The sequence below is a fragment of the Parambassis ranga genome, chromosome 22, assembly GCF_900634625.1.
Source record: "Parambassis ranga chromosome 22, fParRan2.1, whole genome shotgun sequence".
Taxonomy (NCBI): Eukaryota; Metazoa; Chordata; class Actinopteri; family Ambassidae; genus Parambassis; species Parambassis ranga.
This window is the reverse complement of record NC_041042.1, coordinates 20,480,999-20,493,520: the sequence shown is the minus strand read 5'-3', so window position 1 is coordinate 20,493,520 and position 12,522 is coordinate 20,480,999. Positions and strand designations below refer to the sequence as shown.

Here is a 12,522-nt window from a genome sequence, read left to right as displayed (position 1 = left end):
ATGTCAGCTGTATTTGTGGAAGATAAGATAAGATAAGATAAGATAAAACTTTATTAATCCCGAAGGAAATTCTTGTGCCAGAGGTATCAAGTTGCATTACATGCAGTTAAGTACAGAGTATAAGAGTATAAGTGTCACTATAATCCAAAATAAGAGTACAGTACGCAGTATGAGCACAATATATGATACATGGATACAAATATGGAGATGTAAGGTGCTAAGTAAACATAAATATAGACCAGTGGAGGGAATGACAGTGATGCCTGACATGATTATCTAGCGCTTCTCCCTACAGAAAGGGGAGGAGTTATACAGTCTGATGGCCACTGGTAGGAAGGACCTCCTGTGGCGTTCTGTGCTGCTCCTCGGTAGCCTCAGTCTACCACTGAATGTGCTCCTGTAGGACAGCAGTGTGTCCTGCAGGGGGTGAGATGTGTTGTTACGAATACTGAGGAGTTTCCTCAGTATCCTCCTCTCTGTCACCTCCACCACAGACTCCAGCTCCACTCCCAGCACCGAGCCAGCCTTCCTAATGAGCTTGTTGAGTCTGTTGGTGTCGGCCGTCTTCATCCTGCTGCCCCAGCACACTACAGCGTAGAAGATGACGCTGGAGACCACCGAGTGGTAAAACATCTGCAGCATGGTCTGGCAGACGTTAAAGGACCTGAGTCTCCTCAGTAGATACAGGCGACTCTGTCCCTTCCTGTATATTGCCTCTGCGTTTGTGGACCAGTCCAGTTTGTGGTCAATGTGGACACCCAGGTATTTGTAGCTGTCCACAATGTCCACGTTGGTACCCTTGATGCTGACCGGGTTTGGGAGTGTCTGGTGCTTCCTGAAGTCCACCACCAGCTCTCTTGTCTTTGTGACATTCAGCTGCAGGTGGTTCTGTCCGCACCACTCCACAAAGCTGTCCACCACACTCATATACTCCGCCTCCCGACCTCTGCTGGTACAGCCCACAATGGCAGAGTCATCCGAGAACTTCTGCAGGTGGCAGGACTGTGAGCAGTGTCTGAAGTCCGATGTATAGAGTGTGAACAGGAATGGAGACAGTACTGTCTCCATTAATATATTGCTTCTTTAAAACCTACCGTTTTGTTGTTTTCTTTTTTCCCAGGTACAACAAATGGAGCCAAGCTCAGGAGACCGAGGTGCTTCAGCAAGCAATTGAGTCTCTAAAGGCTTCAACTGCAGGACCGGTGCAGCATCCATCCACACCTCAGAGAGAAGCTCTCTTGGCACAGCCACTACAGCCGGCATGGCCAGATTTAAAAGACAGCCCCTCCCCAATCCTCTTCTCTGAGTACTGTGGCCAGCCCGGCATCTGCTTCACTGCAGCATCCTGCCACCAGCACAGCATCTTTGCTGCAGTGTATATCAGTGTGTATATATTGTAAATAAACACATTCTTTTGGTATCAGTTTCCCCCTCTGTGTTATTCAGTTATTAATAATAATAATAATGTTCAGGTAGTTGGGCATGTAGAAGTTCATAGAATGATAGTAGATTGAACAATAGGTCTGGCAGACAGTATTGTTTGACCTCTGAAATGTGTTGATTCTTAAAACAGTGCATAAACAGGCTATAAACATTACAAAAGCTGTGGTTACGTTTGTACAGGATTTGTAAATACAATCTGATTTCAGTGTTTGTAAATACATTTAATTCCATAAAATACTTTGATAAAAAATGATGATCATCAAAATATGAATTTAGAATCAGTCATAAAACAGCTCAGTTAATCTGAATGTTAGCGGAATCACTCATAAAACAGCTGAATTATTCTGACTATTAGTTGAAGCAGTCATAAAATAGCTGAATCACTCATAAAACAGCTGAAATCAGTCATAAAACAGCTGAATTAATCTGAATAGGAGCTGAATAATTGCTTTGAACAGCAGATGAATTGTCTGATCTTGGAATAATAGCTGAGGCTTAGGGAGACTAAATGATTTTGATGTAGATATGTAGCAAACAGCTCCATAGCAATGAATATGGCACATATCATGCGTAATGATGGATAAAGACTACAAATATGGCTGCTTTGTATGCCAGTTCTGTGTGTCAGCCTGTTACCATGGTAACAGCCCTGCCTGCCTAATTAAGCCCTCTTTAAGACACCTGTGTGGTTCTCCTTTTACTCCTCTCAGGCAGATCCCATGTATTTTAATGGGGGTTGCACCCTCCGAACAACGCCTCGGTGTCTCCAAACCGAAGACTTTAGACAAAAAATAAGAACACCGTCAGAATTCCAAGAAGTTGCTCTACAACTGGTACGATTTTTATGTCTGGGATGTCGAAGATGTGGAGATGGCGGCGAGTTAGAAAATATGGCAGCTCTGCTTCTCTGTTTTTGGTTTTACATTATGTCTTAATGGAAGAATGACCGGCACTCCCCCCGAACAGCTCAATTTACAGGCAAAACTGTTTGGTGTTGAGTTTTAAGAGTGACACCATCAGAACCCAAACCATTTTTCCTTCGAACTGGTGGACAAATTATCCCTGTCAGATAAAAGGTGCAGACATAGCAGCAGGATAGAAACGCAGAAACTGGTTTAATTTTTTTCCCTCCCGCACTCTAAGCGATGACATCACCCACTCTGCCTTTGAAGTCTCCACGCAATACACACTAATGTTAAACTCAGAGGAGACCTCAAAACCACTTGGTATAAAACTGTTAACCATTTGAAAACTAGAAACAGGAGAACTCTGAAAAGTAATAGCTGAAAAGAGCAGAAGAAGCTGAACATTTTGATCTTTGAATGGTTTCTGTAGCTGAAAGTATGCAGGCGCTGAAAACTTTTAAAAGTTGAAGACTCTGAAGGGCTCTCTCATAGACTTCAATGTTAAATTAATTTTATAAAACGCTTAATATTTTAAAAACTATAAATAGCTGAACTCTGAAAAGTAATAGCTGAAAAGACCTGAAAAAGCTGAACATTTTGATCTTTGAATGGTTTCTGTAGCTGAAAGTATGCCAACGCTGAAAGCTTTTAAAAGTTGAAAAATCTCTCATAGACTTCAATGTTAAATTAATTTTATAAAACGCTTAATATTTTAAAAACTATAAATAGCTGAAAAAAACTAAAAGTTGACCCATCATGTCCTCAATAAGCTGAACATTTTGACATTTGAACGGTTTCAATAGCACAAAGTATGCCCAAGATACGCTGAGCCAAAAAGTGTACGGAAGAAAATATAATAATAAAAATAAAGAAGTAGAAGAACTAAAGTTTGATTGCTCTGCAATCAAACTAATAAAGACGTAGAAGAACTAAACTAACTAGAAAAAGCACTAAACTAACTAGAAAAAGCATTTCCTGAAGAAAATGCAAGTTTGATTGCAGAAGCTGAAGCATTGCTTTGAATGCTTATTTGAACGATTGCTTTGAACTCTTTGAGAATATGAAATCTGCATGTAACAGCTGAATTAATCTAAATAATATCTGAAGCAGTCATAAAACAGCTGAATTAATCTGAACAGGAGCTGAATAATTGCTTTGAACAGCAGGTGAATTGTCTGATCTTGGAATAATAGCTGAGGCTTAGGGAGAATAAATGATTTTGATGTAGATATGTAGCAAACAGCTCCATAGCAATGAATATGGCACATATCATGCGTAATGATGGATAAAGACTACAAATATGGCTGCTTTGTATGCCAGTTCTGTGTGTCAGCCTGTCACCATGGTAACAGCCCTGCCTACCTAATTAAGCCCTATTTAAGACACCTGTGTGGTTCTCCTTTTACTCCTCTCAGGCAGATCCCATGTATTTTAATGGGGGTTGCACCCTCCGAACAATGCCTCGGTGTCTCCAAACCGAAGACTTTAGACAAAAAATAAGAACACCGTCAGAATTCCAAGAAGTTGCTCTACAACTGGTACGATTTTTATGTCTGGGATGTCGAAGATGTGGAGATGGCGGCGAGTTAGAAAATATGGCAGCTCTGCTTCTCTGTTTTTGGTTTTACATTATGTCTTAATGGAAGAATGACCGGCACTCCCCCCGAACAGCTCAATTTACAGGCAAAACTGTTTGGTGTTGAGTTTTAAGAGTGACACCATCAGAACCCAAACCATTTTTCCTTCGAACTGGTGGCCAAATTATCCCTGTCAGATAAAAGGTGCAGACATGGCAGCAGGATAGAAACGCAGAAACTGGTTTAATTTTTTTCCCTCCCGCACTCTAAGCGATGACATCACCCACTCTGCCTTTGAAGTCTCCACGCAATACACACTAATGTTAAACTCAGAGGAGACCTCAAAACCACTTGGTATAAAACTGTTAACCATTTGAAAACTAGAAACAGGAGAACTCTGAAAAGTAATAGCTGAAAAGAGCAGAAGAAGCTGAACATTTTGATCTTTGAATGGTTTCTGTAGCTGAAAGTATGCAGGCGCTGAAAACTTTTAAAAGTTGAAGACTCTGAAGGGCTCTCTCATAGACTTCAATGTTAAATTAATTTTATAAAATGCTTAATATTTTAAAAACTATAAATAGCTGAACTCTGAAAAGTAATAGCTGAAAAGACCTGAAAAAGCTGAACATTTTGATCTTTGAATGGTTTCTGTAGCTGAAAGTATGCCAACGCTGAAAGCTTTTAAAAGTTGAAAGATCTCTCATTGACTTTAATGTTAAATTAATTTTATAAAACGCTTAATATTTTAAAAACTATAAATAGCTGAAAAAAACTAAAAGTTGGCCCATCATGTCCTCAATAAGCTGAACATTTTGACATTTGAACGGTTTCAATAGCACAAAGTATGCCCAAGATACGCTGAGCCAAAAAGTGTACGGAAGAAAATATAATAAAAATAAAGAAGTAGAAGAACTAAAGTACTAAATATAAGAAATGATACTAGTAGATATGAATTATTTAATATAATGGCAAAATATAATATAATAGATATGTGGCGAGTCCTCAACCCCGGCGTGTGCGACTACTCCAGGAGACAACTAGTTAAGGGAAAGCTGAAACAAACAAGAATGGGCTCTATGCAGCCATCATTTCCGGGATTGATGTAAGGATGGAACGGTATTTCCGGTCGGACTGTGCAGACGTGCCAGGAACATGGCAGAGTGTAAGTTCACTCGGGGCCTTTTGGAGTTACCAAAGTTTTCTGTTAACGATGTACGTCGTATTGTAAGAACATCGAGTACAACGCCACAGAGTAAGCTTGAAAAGGGTTTCAAGTTCTATGCGTCCTCGTATCTCTGCAATTTCGAAGGTAAGTTGTCAACGCTAGCTCTAGCTAGCCTGCGCTACTAGCCTAGTGATGTGACTGGTGTTTTTTTGTCATGATCCGTCCTGCTTCATTTTAATCATGTTACTAGAATTGACTCGGAACTTATTGTTAGAGACAAGACCAGTGTTGTGACAGTTTATAAGAACAATTTCAAAGTTTAGCTGGTACAGGTTGTAATGCATTATTTGTAGTCTTGTTTCATTAATGCAGAACATGACACCACTCAAATGTGCATTTTAACTGGAGTTAAAATTAAGTTCAAAGAAAGCTTGTTCATTGAACTATTGCATTACTTGGTTCATGTGCAATACTGCACAAGAATGAGACAGTATAGCCAAGTATGCCAGTAGGCGGGTGATGCAGAACAGCACTAATGTTACATGTGACAGGATATGAGTGGCTTACACCACTAACAACCTGACAGGAGAGGTTTGCTCCTATTGCGGTTATTGATTTAGTTTTGAACATTGTATTTTTGCCTCTGTGCGTTTCAGATGACATTACGTGATTCACAGCCAGATGTGCTGATTTCCAGCTACTGCACTTGTGTAGCGGGTTGTGGATCTGGAACCACTTGGTTGCATTGCTTTTCCAGACAGCTCACTATTCTGAATGTGGCATGTCTGTTGTCCCTCCAGTCCTTTCATGCACAGAGACGGAACAGAAGTGGCATAAACCGCGAACAATGGTTTGTATCATTTAAGTATCTAATGCTTGTGTCACACTTACCAGTCACTTTCCTACCACTGTTTCAATAAACAGGGGGTGAAACCAGGATGCCATGGTTGTTATAAAGCCCAAACCAGGTGCTACTTCAGCCAGTGGAGTTAGGTATGTAGATGCAAATTTAATTTAACAGTGTGTTTGCTATTGATTGTTGATTGATATTATTCCTTTTTGCTGTTGCTGTTAAATGTCTGTGTACACAAATAATGTTGACTACCTGTTATTTCAGAGCTGCACTTTACAAGGCCTACAGCGGTGAGCTCCCAGTTCCCTCTACCCTGGACCTGCCTATGCTGGAATGAAGGCGGAGTCTCTTCCACTAATCTGCCAAATGAACATCTCAGCTGACAAGCCATGCATAAGTGAATTCAACACAATAATAAAAACATGAAATCAAGCATTTTAAAATATAGTCATTTATTTTGTTAATTGTATTGTTATTGTACATTGTATTCTTTGTATTTCATTTCATTTGTATTCATTGTATTTTTTGCAAATGAAAGTAAGAAAATCATTACATACTGTTTCTTTTTTTAATGTTTAGATTAGCCATTTCTTGCCCAGGCTTTCACCAAGGGACCATTTTGATAGTTCACCAAAAGACAGGCAACAGTAAAAAGTTGGTTAATGCTACCTGTAAGTGCAAGGGGTATCACTGTGCTGAATATGAAACAGTACAGGCACGGCTCCAGACCGCAGTCGTCGTCTTCCAGTGTCGTGAACACACTCGGGAACTACTAGTGACTATGAAACGGTCTCTCCTGATGTTAATTACCCACCGTCTCTGTAACTCTTCATCTTTCGGGAAAGTGTGGAAACTCAGGTACGAATTACACCTAGCTGATGCTGTGCAGAAAGGCACACAACAGTGGTGGCTAGAGCTGCTGTCCTCACGTTTTTGAAAGGATAATTTTGTGCGTTTACATGTCATATTTATATGTAGAGGTGGCTAGAGTTAGACGCATAGTAACAAAAAAACACAAAAGTTTGCAGCGAAGATTGACGAGCAGTGATGAAAAAAGATAAGCTAGCATAGTGTGTGCAGTCCAGCGCGCATTCAACAGTTACCGGATGTTTGCATGCATCCCGACCTTTCAGCGGAAATGACGTCACGTTCCTGTGTGCATAGCGGGCATTGACCTGGCGCTGGTGTCTCCTGGGGTGGTCGCAGATGTGGACGCCGTCAGATACACGCCCAACAGATGGAGTGATCACTCGCTTCTCCAGGTGATTCTGAGAGGGGCAAGCAGGCTCAGGAACGGAGGATTATGGATATTAAATAATGAAATACTAGAAAATGAAAAATTTAAAAATAAAATAAATAATTATATAGAAATGATTAAAAACGAAATAGAGGAAGTAGAAGATCCACTAGTATGGTGGGAGGAAGTTAAAAAATTGAAAAAAATGTGCATCAGAGAGTGCAAAAGAAAGAAATGGGAAGAGAACGAGGAGGAAAAAGAATTATTGGAAATCGTTAAAACTGAAACGGAAAAAATAACGAAAGATCCGGGGAGGGATACGGGGATTTTAGCAGCTGCGCAGGGAAAACTACACAACTTAACCATCGAGAAATGTAAAGCAGCAGCAATTAGGGCCAAAACAAAATATTTAGTGGAGGGGGAAAAGTCATCAAGTTATTTTTTAGGGTTAGAAAAACAGAAACAGAAACATACATACATAATCTAGTAAACAGTGAGGGAGGGCAAGAAACACGATTGGAGGGGGTTTTAAAAACAACACAGGAATTTTATAAGAAATTATACAACAGCGAAGGAACGGATGAGGGAGAAATGAAAAAACACATCCAATTGTTGGAGAGAAAACTGGATGAAGCAGACAGGAATTTCTGTGACTCCGACCTCACCACTCAACAAATCACAGATGCAATAAAATCACTGAACACCAAACGAAGCCCGGGATGGGACGGGTTAACGGCCGAATTCTATCAAGCGTTCGGCCGTTGCCTTGCTCCCATCCTGGGCAAAGTTTTCACACATATTGAAAAAACACAGAGAGTCACAGAGGGGTTTGCAAGAGGGGTGATCACTTTAGTTTATAAAAAGAAAGGAGATAGGGACAGATTAGAAAATTATAGGCCAATTAGTTTATTAAATACAGATTATAAGATAGTCGCACGGGTGTTAGCAAATAGACTCAAAATAGTAATAGAGGAGGTGGTGGGAAGCACTCAGGCATATGGCGTGCCGGGTCGGGACATCGCTGACTCGATCCTGGCCGTCAGATGCCTGATAAAACACATGTACACTGAAGGGGGTTTTCTGATTAGTGTAGATTTTGAGAAGGCTTTTGACCGTGTGGAACACTCTTTTCTGTGGCAGGTCATGGAAAGGATGGGTTTCGGAGAGCGGTACATAAATTGGATCAGGATTCTGTATAAAGGAGCCACTAGCTGTGTCAAGCTAAACGGCACATGCACCGGTGCGTTTCCGTTAAACAGGTTGATCCGACAGGGCTGTCTGCTGTCTGCCATGCTCTTCAGCTTGGTGACTGAGCCTCTGGCAGAAGCGGTCAGACAAAATGTAAATATTGTAGGGCTTAGGGTAAATGATTCCGAGTGCTGCAAAATTGTGCAGTACGCGGATGATACCAACATTATGGTTAGAGATAGGGACAGTGTTAGCGAGGTGGTGGATACTATTAAAAATTATTGTAAAGCATCGGGTGCAAAAATGAATTTAGTTAAATCACAAATTTTGATGTGTGGGGATGCACAGGGCACTGATAACACGTGGGGTTTTAAGGTAGCTGAAGGGGAACTAAAGGTGCTTGGGGTGTGGTGTGGACACGACGAGGTGAGGGCGAATGAAAAAAACTGGGGGATTTTAACAGACAACATTAGGAATATAACAAACATCTGGAAACAACGGCAGCTGGGCATTAGGGGAAAAATAATAGTAATCAATTCACTCATGATGTCCACAATAAATCACACACTGGCTGTCTGTCCTCTGTCCCCGCAGCTGGAGAATAACATCAACAGAATCATCGGTGGCTTCCTGTGGAGGTCTAGTATGAACCAGGTGGCCCATGACGTCATGATCCAGCCCGAGGAAAGGGGCGGCCTGAGACTCATTTCAATTAATGCAAGGAAAAAAGCCCTCCGAGTTAAGTTGGTCAAAAAACTAATAGATATAAACAACAATGCAACATGGAAAAAATCAATAATGAAAGATCTGGGTCTTGGGCCGCCCCTGGGGATCTGGGCACTCTGCCAGAGGAAGCCGCCAAAGAGTGGGGCGAGGATGGACCCTCTGGCAGAGGAGATCATGACGGCGTGGGCTGAGGTGAGACCTCTACTGGAAGCCAGGGTCGGCGGCATCCTACAGGCGATCGCGCAGCCCCTCTTTAACAACCCAGAGGTTAACTGGGGAGGGAAGGAGGTGGTCTGCGCGGCCCTGGAACGAGCTGGAGTAGTCCGGCTCGGGGATGTCGTCGACCCAGCCGGTGGTTTTGAGGCTGCGGGGACCCTGGCCATCTTAAGAGAGAAAAAGATACGGTTCATTAAAAATGTAATAGTGGATGTCTTTGACAAGCTGGCTGCTGCTGTTCCCCGGCGCTGGATAAAGGCGCTGGGGAACAGGAGACAGCCAGCCGAGGCTGGCGAAACGTGTGCCTTCTCCTTTTTGCAGGGCGGGGAGGACCTACAGGATGTTACGACTCGGCGGCTGTACGACATTTTTGTGAGAGGAAAGAGAAGACCACCGGCAGCCGACCGAGCGTGGAGGAGGGTCTTCCCAGCCCTGCTAGGAGACAGGATCTGGGCCACGCTCAGGAGTGGCGCGGCCCCGGGGAACGTCCTGACAACGGACTTCAGAGCACGGCACCGAAGACTACATCCCGGTGTCGTGCTCCACCAAATAGACAGGGCATTGGAGAGGGGCTGCGCCACATGCGGGGCAGCAGAGGAGACCTTGGAACATCTCTTCCTTGACTGCCCCGCCCTCAACAACTTCCTGGGCTGGCTCAGAGGGACGCTGGAGGAGAAGGCACACGGGAGATGGAAGACGGAGGAAGAATGGAAGCTCTATACATTATTCGGAGACAACATACACAAAAAAGGACAAAAAATACGAAATATTGCCGGACTCTTTGCAAAGCACACAATCTACCTCATCAGAAACGCACGGAGAAAGGGAAACACCGGGTTAGCACTGAAGGGGTTTTTCACACAGAATTTTCAAATGTACATAAGCACAATGGTGAAGGGGTTAAAAGGAAAGAAAAGGGATGCACTTTTAGAGGGGCACAGTCTGTTTTATGTAGAGGATGGTAGGGTGTATTTTAATTTCTAGGGACATAGTTTATTTTTATTTTGTTATGGTTATTTTTTAGATGCTAGTTTATTATAGATATTATTTGATTTTTCTTTGAAATACAGTTTGACGATTTTTCATGTATATATTTTAAGAGTATTTTGATAATAAAAGATAAAAAAAAAAAAAAAGAGACGCCCGATCTCGTCTGATCTCGGAAGCTAAGCAGAGTCGGGCCTGGTTAGTACTTGGATGGGAGACCGCCTGGGAATCCCGGGTGCTGTGAGCTTTTCTATCTTTGGACAATTGAGGACGTTAGGTTCCTTCCTGCCTTTGATCTCCGAATTCTGTCAGACGGTAACCGCGTCACTTAGACGCTCTCCCCACCATTACCTGCTAACCAACATCTTCACTTTTGGTCTTTGATGGGCAAAAAGAAGCAAGACGTGCATAAAATACATCCTGACTGATACCAAAGCAGGTGACGAAAACTACAGAAGACAGGCTACAAAAGCTACAAAGGTTACAGCTACAGAGAGCGTGTTCTGACCTGTATTCAGCTCATATGCACAAATTGAGCTTCTCTCGCTGAGATAATGCACTTTTGGACACACCAACATATTTAGTTGTTTTTCAGCTCATTAGCAATATTATGACTGAATTGAGCTGTTTTCATCATATTTAGACTGAATTGAGCTGTTTTCATCATATTTAGACTGGATTGAGCTGTTTTCATCATATTTAGACTGGATTGAGCTGTTTTCATCATAGTTAGACTGGATTGAGCTGTTTTCATCATATTTAGTGTTCATTCACTCAGTTGCAGCTGATTTTTTAGTGTTCTGACCTGTATTCAGCTCATATGCACAAATTGAGCTTCTCTCGCTTAGACAACCCTCCCGTGTGCCTGGTAGGGGTCCCAGAGGCCCGAGGAGGTGATCCGTCCGACTTTAACTCCTCCTCACTCCCCTAACCCTCCCGGGTCAGAGAGACCCCGGCCTCGCCGGAGAGGGGAGGGGGGAGTAGAGAAAGAGAGATAGAGGGGAGGACTAGGCCCGCGTCCTCGGGGTCTGTAAGCGCTTGAGAGCGCTGGGAAGAGAGTGCGCGGAGGAAAAGAGGGGGATGCCTCCTCTGTCTCTTTCTCTCTCTATCTTTCTCTCTCTCTCCTCCTTCTCTCTCCTCCTTCTCTCTCCTGCCAGGCAGGGGTAGGAATGACCCCACCAGGGCTGTGGCTGTGCTGTGTGTGTGTGTGTGTGTGTGTGTGTGAAAGCTAGGAGGAGGAGGAGGAGGAGGAGGATGCTCACCCTCCCCTTCCTCCTCTCCACTCTGTTCAATGAACAAATCTATCCGGGGTCCTTCTGACCCTAGAGGGCTATGGGATAGTGAGAAGGATATGTAGGCCTGTGCTCAGGGGGCCGTACAGACCCCGAGGACGCGGGGAGGCCGTACAGACCCCGAGGACGCGGGGAGAAGGGATGGCCAGCCGCCCATCGTCCCCTCTCTTCCTCCGCCCTCTCGCCGTCTCTCCTCTCCCAGCGCTCAAGCTCCTTACAGACCCCGAGGACGCGGGGAGGCCGTACAGACCCCGAGGACGCGGGGAGAAAGGATGGCCGGCCGCCCATCGTCCCCTCTCTTCCCCCGCCCTCTCCCAGCGCTCAAGCTCTGTACAGACCCCGAGGACGCGGGGAGAAGGGATGGCCGGCCGCCCATCATCCCTTCTCTTCCATCTCTCCTCTCCCAGCGCTCAACCTCCGTACAGACCCCGAGGACGCGGGGAGAAGGGATGGCCGGCCGCCCATCGTCCCCTCTCTTCCTCCGCCCTCTCCCAGCGCTCAAGGTCCTTACAGACCCCGAGTGAGAAAGATGGCCGGCCGCCCATCGTCCCCTCTCTTCCTTCCCCCTCCCTCCCGGGGTCATTCATACCCCTGCCTGGCAGGGAAGAGAGAGAGAGATAGAGACAGAAAGGAGAGAGGAGGAAGAGGAAGGGGGGGTTGAGCCTCCTCCTCCTCGCTTTCACACACACACACACACACACAGTGTCTGCGAGCTTGAAGTTTCCCTCGAGAGGACAGCGGTAGGGATAAACAACTAAATATGTTGGGTGTGTCCAAAAGTGCATTATCTAAGCGAGAGAAGCTCAATTTGTGCATATGAGCTGAATACAGGTCAGAACACTAAAAAATGAGCTGCAACTGAGGGAATGTACACTAAGTATGATGAAAACAGCTCAATCCAGTCTAAATATGACGAAAACAGCTCAATTCGGT

The 12,522-nt window shown here is 44.0% G+C and overlaps 1 long non-coding RNA gene across 1 annotated transcript; it reads left to right on the top strand.

The window, feature by feature from the left end:
• Positions 1–5,045: 5,045 nt before the first annotated feature.
• Positions 5,046–6,386, top strand: LOC114427726 (uncharacterized). The gene is made up of 4 exons (XR_003669477.1): positions 5,046–5,234; positions 5,747–5,940; positions 6,015–6,083; positions 6,208–6,386. It is a non-coding gene; the product is annotated as an uncharacterized LOC114427726 (long non-coding RNA).
• Positions 6,387–12,522: the final 6,136 nt, after the last annotated feature.